Genomic DNA, 12,913 nt, shown 5'->3' with positions numbered 1-12,913 from the left:
GCCGCTCCCGCCGCCCCCGCGGCCCGCTCGGGCTCCCCGGTGGGGCCGCGCTCACCTGTGTGCGCCGGGCAGGGCGGGACCCGCTGAGGCGGCCTTGGCTCCCCCGATGGGCGCGGGCTCCGTGCGGGGCCGACTCTCTGCGCCGCTCCGGCCGAGACGCTCCGTGCGCGGCCCGAGCCCAGCGCGCGCTCCCTCCCCTCGCTCGCTCCCTCGGCCGCGGGCACGCGCCGGCTGCGCCCGAGCGATCCCGATCCCGCCGGTGCCGCCTCCGCGCGAGCGCGCTCCCGAGGCGCGCTCCCGCCACCCACCGCGCACGCGCGGGCCGCGCTCTGCCCCGCGCCCGGCCCGGGAACAAAGGCCGCGCTGCCCCCCGGGAATGCTGCGGGAATGATCCGCGATCCCACGGGATCCCAGCCGGCCCCCGAGCCCCGGCAGAGCCGCCGCTCACCTGCGCCGCCGCGGGGTCACCCGGAGCCCTCTCAGCCAGCCCGCCCCGGGCAGCGGCCGCCCCGTGCTCGGCGCTGGGAGCGGGTGTGGGGACCCACCGGCATCCGCAGGGCCGGGGCCTCGGGGGCCACGCGGGCTCTGTCACGGGGACTCGTAGTTCTGTTTTAAAAAATAAAAAAAAAACAAACCGCAAAGTGGCCTCTCTGAGAGAGGCCGGTACCGTCCAGCACAAGGTTTAATGGACTGCTGAAAACAAACCCCTCCTCCGGGCTCTGCACAGACTGTGCATCGTTCGGGTTGGGTCCCCGTCCAGCAGTGCCCTAAATACATACCTAAGTTTCAGCACATAAACTGGATGGAATAAGTGTAATTACTGGTGTGCTTACATATACTTTGTTGGATTAGGACCCTGTTCATCTGCAGAAGCTATTCAGAGGTTTGCCAGAGGAGAGACACTTGTTTATTTTCAGTAAAATATTTAAAAATATGTGTTTGCTATCTTATTTCCATTTTTTTGAATGACTGAAGCATTTTCTTGGCCAGTTTAACTGATTATCCAGATGGTTCTCAGTATCCTCCTCATTCCTTTTGATGACCAGTAAAGCACTTCTTTTTGTATAACATTGCTACGTTGAATCTGCCAAGTCTGCTCTTCAGAGATTTTTGTGATTAGTTTTAAGGCAGATTCTAAAAAATACATCACTGTAGTGATGCAATGCAATATGTACCAAAACCACTCTTTAAGAATCCCCCCAAGTATGGATAATATCAATTATTTATTGTCAAAGGATGGCAATTACAGGAGTTTAACTTTGCACGTAATTTCTCCCTGCACACCTTGTAGCTATGCAGTGATTATTGAGCCTTTTCCTTTAAGTATTCATGGGGAGTGATGCACTGGCAGTGACTGCCAACTCACAGTTGGGCTGACTTATTGAATACTTAAAGAGATATGATTAAGTAAGGTACTATTTTTGTCCTGGATAGGAAGGGCACAGTCCTGAAGCAACATATTCTCAATATTAAATTTTTTCCCCACCTTCAATTTTAGTACAGAGTAGGGCTAATCATTTGATGTATTTTTAAACATATGGAAGTCTATTCAACGGTGGAAACTTCAAAAAAGGTAGTATCCTATAGAGAACAAGGAAAAAAGTATCTATAATAGTAGCAGTTAGTATTTTTAGAGAACCAGAATGCTCATCAGTTCCGGTAATCTGTGTGGTCTCTACAAAGCATCTCTGTGGTTAACACTTTGATCCTGGGAACACACACTAACCTTTTGCTAAAAAGAGGCAAGTGACAGTCTCGCAGTCCTGTATCAGATCAATGTGTTGCTAGTTGGTCAACATTACTAAGCATTTGCTTTTCCCTGGGTAGAAACTAGTTTCTTGGGCAGTGAATGTAATTAAACCTAGTTTCTGGTGGGTTTTTCTTCTCTCTGACCTCACCACTGGAACCTCCCAATTCACTCCCACGTCCCTGCTAGCTCTGAAATGCCTCCAGCTTGCTCACCTGCCTGAACCCTTTGCAGCACCTCAGCTCGCTCATCCCTGTAACTGGAGGTGGCCCAGAGGGAACACCCAGCACAGCTCCTTCCCAGCTGTGTTCCACCCACTGCTCCATGACCCAGCTCATACCTTCCAGCTCTCCAGACCAGTCACCTTTCCCTCCTCCCATCAGAAGGACCACTTATCTCAGTTTTCCTCCATTATTAATCATTACACTTCCTTGTAAAGTTACAGGAACTGCAGAGTCTTTGAGACTCATTCCTCCCTCAGACTGGGGTGTCATTCACCCACAGGGTCAAGAGTTGGTGGAGAGGCCTGACTGGAATAGACCCCATAGCATGAGGCACAAACTTCATTACTGTAGGAAATGAGGGCTAAAAGATCTCAAAGACACTTTAAGGCATCATCTAATCCGTGTTCCTGCTCCAAGGTAGGATCAGCTATACCTTTGTTATTTCTACCAGAAGTTTGTATAAACAGCTCATAAAAGTCATTCATATATATCATTACATTATAATCTAAATCTCCCATTATAATTTCAGCTCATTCTTGAAACACTTCAGTGAACACAGGAACATCTTTTTTCCATTTCTCAGTTTTTGATGACTTTAATCTTCAGTAAATTACATAAATTTCTTTCCGTCTACAGGTTAGCACTGCAAGACCTCTGATCATTCTTTTCTTTTCTCTCTGCATACTCTGCAACTGCTCCTTTTATTCTTTTTTTACCATAGTTCTGGCAACTGGACACAGCACTCCAACCGAGCCCCTTTTAAATGATGAGTAATAAAGGCTCACTGTGGAGGTGCCATTAAATTAGCAGTATCTGTTAACATAATAATTTTAAACCAAAGTTAAGCATTTTAACATCAAGTTTTACTGATTATTTTTTTATTCACATTATTTTTGTATGCACTGGTTACTAGGAAAAGTACCTACTGTAACTATGGAAGTATATAATACTACTGTCATTGATGTTATATAGGGATGTAGGCCTATAGTTTAATGGGATTACTGTGTTTCCTTGCTAGACAATAACGTCTGTAGGTCTTCAGTTTCATTTTATGCAATAAAATACTTTTTTTCTCCTCTAAAATTTAGACAGTATCCTCTTCCTTAAAAGTCCTATTATTTCACATTCATTTAGTGAAAGAGATAAATTGATTCCCACTGTTTATATAAGTTACTGTAGTATTTTACAAAGTTAATATATTATTATAATGTACACGAATTTTTATGTGAAAAGTCATTGATGGTTATTTTATGTTTCTGTAAAACATATTTTTTGTTTTACAAATGAAGAAAGTATTAGCAACACATAGCAGCATTCTCTTGAGATGAAGAAATATGATTATCAATGGATAAATTTGCTATCAAATATCGTGTCTGGATCTGGTTTCTTAGGCAAAAACACTGCTGTGATCATTCAAAGTAACACTCAATCCTATGAGCTAAGTACCTACTCCCTCAGCAAAGCACCCAAACATAAATTCATTTCTAAGATTGTCTGTAACAACACTGAAGGTAGAAAAAATACACATGCTTAAGTGATTTTCCTACTTATAAAGTCTCTAAAAGTAATGAATTAATTTTTACCCAGTATCCTTTCCTAAGTACTTTTTTTATATATTGAAATGAGACCACTGAGCCCTTAAGAAAATTGGTGTCCAACAAAACACACATTTTGAGACTTGAGTAAATGAAGTATCTGAAGGTAATAGTACACTAATTAAAAATTAGTGATTACACAAGTTACAAAAGGACACGTCGGATCTCTACTGATCTCTTCATTCTGCAGTAGGGTGAGTTTGGTTTTTTTAATTTATATTCATCACTGCCTAGGCTGCTAAACATCTGTATTCCCAAACAGTTTATTTAGGGATCTTCTGGCAGCAAGAAAGTGAAAGAACAGCATGACTACTTAAAGCAGCTCATTAAAAAATAATCTTAGTTTTTCAGAGAAGCATCTATAGCTGTTTCATATGTCTGCTTGAACCACACAGTCTGCATAGGAACCAAATTCTGAGCTAACAAGAATTCCATAAGAAAGCAACTTTGGATGTGCTGAATCTCTTCTTATATAACATGCTGAACTAAACCTAGTTTGCAAGAAAGCAAAGAGATTCTCTGAAATAGGTGTGATATCCCACTCCTAACCTGCACAGCCTCGTACACACACGGGGTTGCTGACTCCTGTAATTTCACTGATAATACTTCACGTGACAAAGAGCTGGGGGATTTTTCCCTGCAGTGCTGCCTTTAACATCGGCAATATTCAAGCAATTTCCTCAAATTTGGTTTCCACTAAAATAAGTGAACAAGCAAAACTTTCAAAAGTAAGAGCTAAAGTTTCAGAACGCAAAATGGAATTCAAAACGTTCAAAATAATAAATATTTCATTTTAAAGCTAATGTGTTAGACTGGTTGGATTTGCTGGTCCTGATGTACCAGTTGAGTTCATTGGATATACTCATAGAAACGATATGCTACATTCTATTATTAATTATAGTGTAGCTATGTACTAAGTCTTCAAAAAATTAAAAGACAGCCAGCCTGACAAACATCAGACTGATATTCTGTATTTTGTAATTATCATAATTGACTGATTTAACTATCTCAGTTATTTTATAGGGAACATTTTCCACTTCTGTTTGACTTTCATGCATCTGATTTATTTACCACATATGTTCTTTTTCAGGATTTATCAGAAGTTGAAACTGAAAGAAAAGGTAGAAGACAGACTTCACAGAAAGATTAGGAAAACAAAAGCATTTTTAGTTTAACAGTGGACACAAACAAAAAGAATCTTTTTAAAGTGAAAAAGATTCTAAATTATTTTTTTTAAAGTTATTCTGGGCAGGAAAATGTGCCTTGTTACCCTTTAAATCATATAAACACATTGCAGAAGCCTCTTTAGAACTGGAGATTTTAGGCAATCCCAAAAGAATTAATTCTTCAGAAGCACTACAGAAGTTAATGCCTTCTTCCCCTCCTGATAAAGGCTGGCACCCTAACATTTTGTAGGTATCCAAGCATACAGCAATCACAGGATTAGGCTGCATGTATTTTTTCTTTATGCAGCAATTATTTAAAAAACACATTTTAATAATCTGTCAGTTGACTGCAGGCCTGCTAGCAAATCTGATGGGTCACAGAGCTCCACAGAAATAGTTATGATCAGCATATTTCTAGGCAATTTTTACCCTGCAGTTTTAGGAGGGAAGCAAGTGACTGTGTACCAATGTGGGTGAAGTAATTAATCTAAATTCTGTTTTAGAACAAGCTCTGGTTTTCAAGACAGAAGTAGTACACTCTCAGCCACAGAAAGAGCCAGCACAAGCACTGTCCTCCTGAGGATCAGCATGAATCCAAGGAGAGGCTTAGGACCATCAGGTTATTTTGCAAGAATCTATACCTAGTCATTAGACAAAATACAATTCCAATCAGCCCTGACCTACTTTAGATTCCAGTTAACTAAATTTAAAAGCCTTTAAAAGCAATTAAAATATCCTGAATCATCCAGGTCTTATATGCTGTCTTCATTTAACTCCTTCTGAGTGAAAAATGAGATGTGTAATTATATAGCATATAATTATATACCATAAATAAAATGGTATCACATTGGAAAAATTATATGGTCCTGTAGCACATGATATTATATAGAAATAACTTAATTACTACAAGTCGATTCACTAAGTGAACTACAGGATGTAAACCTGATTTTAAAATAATTTGTAACACAGACAATAACTTTTCCAGTTTTGAAATTTTCATGTCTGTAAGGCTGAACAAGTGTTTTTTGAGGGCTTTCTTTTGTCAAGGTTTTTGGGAGCTTATGCCTGGGTGGAAGACATTATTCTTACACCATACCATGAAGAACAACAATACTGGACAGTCCTAGGTAATTAGAAACAATATAAAGCAGTAAGTCATCCATTAAACAGGTTGGGGGTTTTGTGCATTTTTGTTGTTGTTTTAAGTCTGAGACTATTACCAGATCTGATTTTGTTTGACAGATAATCTCTATATACAAACAATCAGGTGCCAGCTAAAGCCTAATCATTATACAGAAAGTTCTGAACTGAACTCAACACATCTCTAGTTTAATCCAGAAACAAACAGCAAACAGGGTATGCAAACACCTGTAGCTGGCACAAATAAGTTAGTTTTCAAGATGTATAGTCACATACCAAGCACATTAAAGGTAGTTTTTCTCTAAATTCTTACAGGTTGTTCCATTATATAGTTACTCACAGTTCAGGCAAACAGCCAATGTTTGGAGCCTTCCTAAAATGTTTCAGTCAGAAAGAGACCTGTATAGGATTTAGGTATGTCTTTGTCATAACCCTATTGATTTATGAAATAGTTGCCTTGAACATACTGGAGAGAAAAAGAAAGTGGCATCACTTTCCTTGCTTACAAATCCCTTTTTTTGCTTTTGTGAAATACCTCTGACAGAGCCTCATGGCTTCTCTTCAAGTTTTCTGATGAGAAAACACACACTAATCCCCATTTCTGTACTTGCAACCAGCCTCCCAAGGCACATGATTAACACCTTGCTCAGATCCTGCCACGTCTCCCAGTTCTTACTGTTCTAGCTCTCTCAGCACACATAAATGTTCCATTGTTCTCCTCTTCAGCCTTTACTTATTGACAGCCCGTGACTGAGCACAGGCACAAACATTTGCCAGAAAAAAGACCATTTTGAGAACACCTCCAAAGAAAATGGTCATGCTTCCAGTCTTTTTTACCCTCTTTTCTTCCTCTATCCATACAAACAGGGACAAAAAGTCTCCTGGTTTTCATTTTCTGCATGAATCAGTAAGAATGGGAGCACTACCATGGGGAAGCCTGGACAAAGAAGAAAGGTTTGCATTCAGCTTTCAATGAAGGGGGATTGGAGAGTTTTGAATTTCCTGTTAGTAATTTTTCAGCAAAGTTCTGGTGGTCACCAAGATACAAATGCAGCAAGATCATATAGTACAGTAAGGGTTAACTTTACTTACATTTCTATTTCTGTTTAAAATACATTTTAAAAGCATTATCAATGTCAACAGAGACTTCTCACCAGAAATACATCAGCAAATGTACTGGATAAATATAACACATTAGGTGTTCTGGGAAAAGTGCAAAGTAGGGATATTTATTATCAGGGATCCTTTGTCATTCAACATTCCTGTTAATTTTACTGGGAGATAGTCTGAGCAGACACCACAGAGTGTACTGAGGATTATAAAATTGGAGTGGGTGAAGCACAGAAGAAGCTGTTGGCCACAGAGAAATCTGATTACATGCATTATCCCTGACACTTCTGATTTACCAGAGAAGAGGGAAAATTACAAATGATAATGTTCTGGTTTTCACACCTGAGTACAGAGAAAGCTTGAGGCATTATAATGTTATTTGATATAAATGCCTAATTCATACTGCACACATCTTTTTTCCTTCCTACTGTAGTGTCATTTACCATTGTAGCACCTCTGTTTCCAGCCTCCCCATAGACTGCTGGTGCTGCACAGGAAAGCTTTTGAGGCTTCCTTTTACTCAACGAGGTTGTTATAACAGTGTTATAAGAGAAAAAAAAAAGAATTAAAACACAGTCTGGTTTGCAACAGGATAATTAAAAAAAATGTAATATGACAAGAATAGGTTCACCATCTCAATTAGGATGGTGACACTGACCATCAATAATGTCACCATAATTCTCTCTGCTGAAGATGTTGGGTTTTTAATTCTTGTTATTTTTTGTTGGGGATAGGTTGTTTGGTTTTTTTTCTTTTTTCATTTCTCTCAGTTGTGTGGAGAGGACAGCTCCCTGGCCAAGGTAAAAGACACTTTTGTAAAATTATTAGACTCGATTCATTAAACATTAAGCATATACACCAAAGTAAGCCCAAAATTAAATGTAAAATTCTGAGGTAGTTATAAATAAATCCATACTTGCTTTGATTATTTTGCACATTTGCTTAAAATGAAAAGCTCTTGGAAAGATCACACATTTGCAGAGCTGCCTGAGAGAAAATTTATAGCTTGTCAGCTGCATAAAGATATCATCTTCCAAAGTATTTTTGGGTGACATGGTAACAACATTCAATAAGATATTAAACAGAAATCCTTTGCAAGCTGTGCCTGTGTTCACTGTGATACTGCTAAAAAGTTTATTTCTCTCTAAATGGAAGAAAGCAAGTACATCATTTGAACATCTGCACAGTGAAACACACATCCTTTTTCATAATTATGGAGCAAATTCTGCCCTGGCTGGCCCAGTGGGGATGAGGAGAACACTGCACAGTGCAGCCATTACCACAGGGACCTTGCAGACAGGACTGGATTCCAACAGGCACACCCCAGGGAGGCACTTCAAGACATGATAAAATACTGCAACCCTGTCTGCCTGCCTGGCCTTATATACAGTATTAGGGAAGCCTGCAACAGCACCTTCTTCTTTTAAATAATGTGCCATTGCAGCTGTATCATATCAAGTAGAGGTCTGCCACATTACAGATCTTTAACATATTATTGTAACATGTGCTGCCTTAAGAGTGCTAATGGAAAAATCCCTAGTTTGTTCAGAACTTAAGCTCCAGAACACAGGAATTTCTGGCTGCAGAACTATTCTTGCTGTTGGGCATCCTACACATTCAGACAGTTTGGATGGGTGGTAGGGAAATCTACTGCACAGCAATAAAATCAATCATCTCTGTATGAATTCTAAACTAGGCTATTCAGGGACAAATCTCAAACGAAGTGACTCCAATAGTTTCAACAAACATGTCTCTCCCTTTAGTCATCGCATTACAGACAATAATTTTCACAATCAATAAATTTCATCCTAGAGCTTACAATAAATAGTCCTTAGAAGCGTATTACAATGGGAAGTCCTGGAATGTGACCTATCCTGGTAACTAACCAAAGCAGAATCTTCTCCAGCTGCACATCAAAGCAGCTGTAAAACTTCTTTTAGCAAGGAATTAGAGTTCATTCAGAAAATTCAACTATTTTACCCTATCAAATTTCTCCTCATCATTGACTGTAGAGTTCCTACAGTGCTGCATCCAAAGTTTGAGGGTTTTCTTGCGGAGGTTTTTTTGAGACAGAGATAAATTTCAGAATATTCCTGAAAAACAGGAAAGAACTTCTTGACTCCAACTACTAAATCTGCCTCCCCTCCTCATTTCAATTTTTTTTGACAATTTAGCTTCCTTTTACAATGACTGCTCTGTCTTAAATTGGTTTTTTCCCACTATTGTTTTATTCCACTAGGTTCAAATTTTCGAACTGTGCATTGTGTTTTTCAGAGTTGCATACCTCCCTTTTTCTCCTTAGTTGTGAAGTCCATTAAAAAACTACTTTAATCCATGTCCACTTTAACTTTTTCCTCCTTTTTTAAGTGTTGTTTACCATAAGCTCTCAGTTTTATTGTCACCTTCCTGATTGCTGTCTACCAATTAGACACTGAAAAGCAAAAAGGTATCTGGAGTCTCTACCAAGGAGAAAGTACCCCTTGGGAATGAAAAACAACCCATGGCTACTGCATCTGCTGAAATCTAATGGAAATGAATTTAATCTAGTTAGAGGATAGACACTGGGGCTTAGTAGTGCCAGAGGCCTTCTGAACTGTGTACATGCTTATCATAAATCCTCACAAACTATTTTAAATGTCATTTATCTTTGTAGCTCTCTAGTTCTGTAACTTTGTTATAACATGGTGCTTAAGGAAACCATAACAAAAACCTTCTTACTATGCAGAACTTTTTTCCACATGATTTTATTGAGTATAAACTGAAACCAACACAAATAGGAACTGGGTGGTGGGGGGATGCTTGTTTATGTCAGTACTGCTAAATACATAGGCTCAGCAGCCTAAGCTTGCATGTGTCAAACCTGTAACAATATTTAAAATACTGTCCCCATATTTAAAATACTGTCCCCCAAACCCACTTACCTCAAAGAGGATGGTGACAAGACCATATCCTAGAAGGGAGATAAATCTCTACACATTATCAATACAAATTAAGCAGGGAGGTTATTGATTATAATCTCTTGTGCCAAGGGAGGAAAAAACCAACCAATTCTTTGTCTGAGAAAGGCACTTTTCTAACATTCTCAGTTTCTTGTATTTTTACCTTGAGTTTTGAACTGCAGTTGCAATGACATCAAGATGTAAATATTATGATCTGACTTAAGGGAGTTGAACCACTATACAACTAACTAATTTCAGACAGTAGGCTAAGAAATTCTGGTTTCTCTGCCTTTTGGATTAGTTGCTGTATGCATGGGGGTTTTTTTGGTTCACCAGTAGAGACTGGCCTAGGCCAAATGCTGTAACTACATATTATTACTCATACAGACAAGTTACAAGGCTAATTTAAAAAATATATAATTTGCTGTTTTGGAGATCTGACAGATGTTATTTCCTACATCAAAAGAATTATGTTATCTACAACATTAACCATGAGTAATGTATGTATCACACCATGTTAGCAGTCTACCAAGATTCACCTAGACAATCATAAACTGGGAATACTCTGATACATCTCCTTTTGCACGTATTTAATACAAACATTACCAATCTTCCTTATTCTTGGGTACCCTAAATTCAGACAATTAACAAGAAAAGCAAAATGGGACCTGAAATCCTGTGTCTCTATTCCCATCAGCAGATTCTGTGTGTCCTGGGAAGGAGATGGAATAACCACTCCACTTCCCAAATTGCCATATTTGTCTTGATGTGTGCATATAAAAGGACTGATACATTTGATTCACTATCCTCCCTCAAGAGGACAATGAAAAATCCAACTCTTCATGACCGTAATTCACAGAGTACTTCTGAACAATCAGGACATTAGAATGCTCATGGACATTCCTTCTGATGTCACGAAGTTACCTACAAGCAAGACCCCTGGCTAAAGCCTTCATACTCAGCCCACACACAGTTGCCTCAGTTTTGTGATGGAAGACTCAATTTAGTTCTATCTACTGTACAAACTGCAACTGCCCTCTTCAAATTTAAAGACACTAAAGTGTATTAGGTAAGAATATGTAATTGGATTTTCAGACACCTTTGATCATAGATCCCTTTATGGAGTCTTAACAATATCAATTCCAGTTTTGCACCAGCCTAAATTACATAGGTAATGTTTTGTTTATTAAATGCACCGTGCTTATGAATCCTAATCATAAGCCAGGGCTTCAGTATGCCAGATGTTCAGTGGATATAAAGTTAGGAGGACACTTCTTGTCCCACACACGCTTTTGTATAAGATGGGAGAGAATATGGACAAAAGAAAGTGGCAAAACAAAAAAAGCAAGCAATATAGGAAGTACTACACTGTGTTGTCATTCTGATATTTATCCTGTTTTGCAAGCATGACCAAAAAAAAAAAAAAAGAAAAAAAAAGAGGGATAAAAAGTTTTCTGGGATTTCAATGCAAGTAACAGTTTTGCAGGTGTGCAAAACCTTCTTCTGCAGCATGAGGAGGGGCATAGAAAAACATGAAAATCTGAACTGAGTAACTAAGTAAAAACTAACTAAAAAGGCATCAACCGTACTGTGTTAGGGTTATTGGAGAAAGGATTTAATCATTCAGTACCACTGAGAGTTGGCAGACATTAACAGAGAGGCTGTGAACGGATCTAAGGAGGAGCAGGGCTTATTTGCTTGATGCAATATGCAAACCAGAAGCATATGATCTCAGAAAGGGATCATGTTCTCAAAGTTGGTGCCTAGGAAAAAAAAATCCCAGATTTTAACAAGACAGACATCAGCAGAGAAAAATACCAGAATATGTTCATTTACTATGAAGCAGATACAGAATCTTAGAAATACAGCTTTTTTTTTCTTTTTTTTTTTCTGGCTGACCTCTGGTATTTGTTGAGAAGAACTGAATTACAGTACTGAGAATCAATCCTCAATGTAGTTTTTGAAAGCATTTCACATTTGCCAGCTAAAAGTTTAAACAGAAGAATCCCCTGGCATCGCCACTGGCTTACACACAGATTCACTTACACACATTCCATTTTTCATGAGGTGCCCACATCAGCCATATAACATTACTTACAGAGAAACCTTACTGCTTTTTCTCCACTGTTTTTTAGTAAGACATGGCTTCTGTTTCCTCTGGGTCCTACCGTTTCTTCTTTGTTGCTTTATATCCAGAGTCACAGAAGAGCATCTCCTGCCTTTCATTGTATTCCTCTGCTGGCTGTAAGGAGTAATTTTCATGGCTGGTGTATGAAAGAGCTTCATTAGGAGAGAACATTTTAGCCAGAAGACCTCTCTCTGGTTTGGGAAAAGATTAGGTTATTTCTTCTTTTATATCTCTGGCCTCATGGAGAAACTGTGTGAGGCCTTCCTCATTTACTGAAAGTCTGGGCTGAGCTTCATCTTCCAAAGAAGCACATCTTCATCTGCTTATGCTTCTGTATAAACAGAGTTACATAAAAATTTACGCTGGACTGATGACAGCTTATAAAAGGCCCTGAAATTCCCATGATATTAGAATTATATGAATGGCAGGGAAGATTAGTACCCCGTTTATGCTGTGGGAGCACAGCCCTTCACTGTCTACACACCAGACAAGCATTAAGATCTGGGGTCCAAGTATGAAAAGCTGAGCTATAGCCAGATGGCTCTCCCATTAATTCATATAATGCATTTAAAATAATTTTTTTTCCCTCTGATGATGGTACATTGGTAAAGAATAAGCTGTATGGATACTCTGCATGCTACTTAAAGTTTCATGGAGAGAATGGAAACTGCTGTCATAATTCTCTGCACGTATCTGCCAACATTCTGAGCTATAATTAATGAAAAATCTCCCAAATGTTTCAATAGTTGGTAAAAGAGAGCTGGAAGTGTTAAGCTATTTTACAATTTTCCTCAGTAGTTTTGGCCATTAACTCTCTTTGTTCTCCACCAACACAGGTGCAATTTGTCAGGCATCAGATCTTCA

General features: G+C 39.2%; 1 protein-coding gene across 2 annotated transcripts in view; it reads right to left on the bottom strand.

Moving 5' to 3' along the window:
• Nucleotides 1-12,913, bottom strand: part of SIAH1 (siah E3 ubiquitin protein ligase 1) — a 66,534-nt gene that overhangs the window by 21,292 nt on the left and 32,329 nt on the right. The window contains exon 1 of one of the 2 annotated variants that reach the window (XM_027647091.1): nt 56-209. The exons of the other annotated variant lie outside the window; for it this stretch is intronic. The gene's annotated coding sequence lies outside the window, so the exon portion shown is untranslated. Of the gene's footprint in view, nt 1-55; nt 210-12,913 lie in introns of those variants that run through there. 2 annotated transcript variants of the gene reach the window in all.

This window comes from Corapipo altera, unplaced genomic scaffold, assembly GCF_003945725.1.
Source record: "Corapipo altera isolate COAL_440 unplaced genomic scaffold, ASM394572v1 62, whole genome shotgun sequence".
In the NCBI taxonomy this organism is placed as follows: Eukaryota; Metazoa; Chordata; class Aves; order Passeriformes; family Pipridae; genus Corapipo; species Corapipo altera.
The sequence above is the reverse complement of the archived record's forward strand: the minus strand, read 5'-3'. Positions and strand labels throughout refer to the sequence as shown.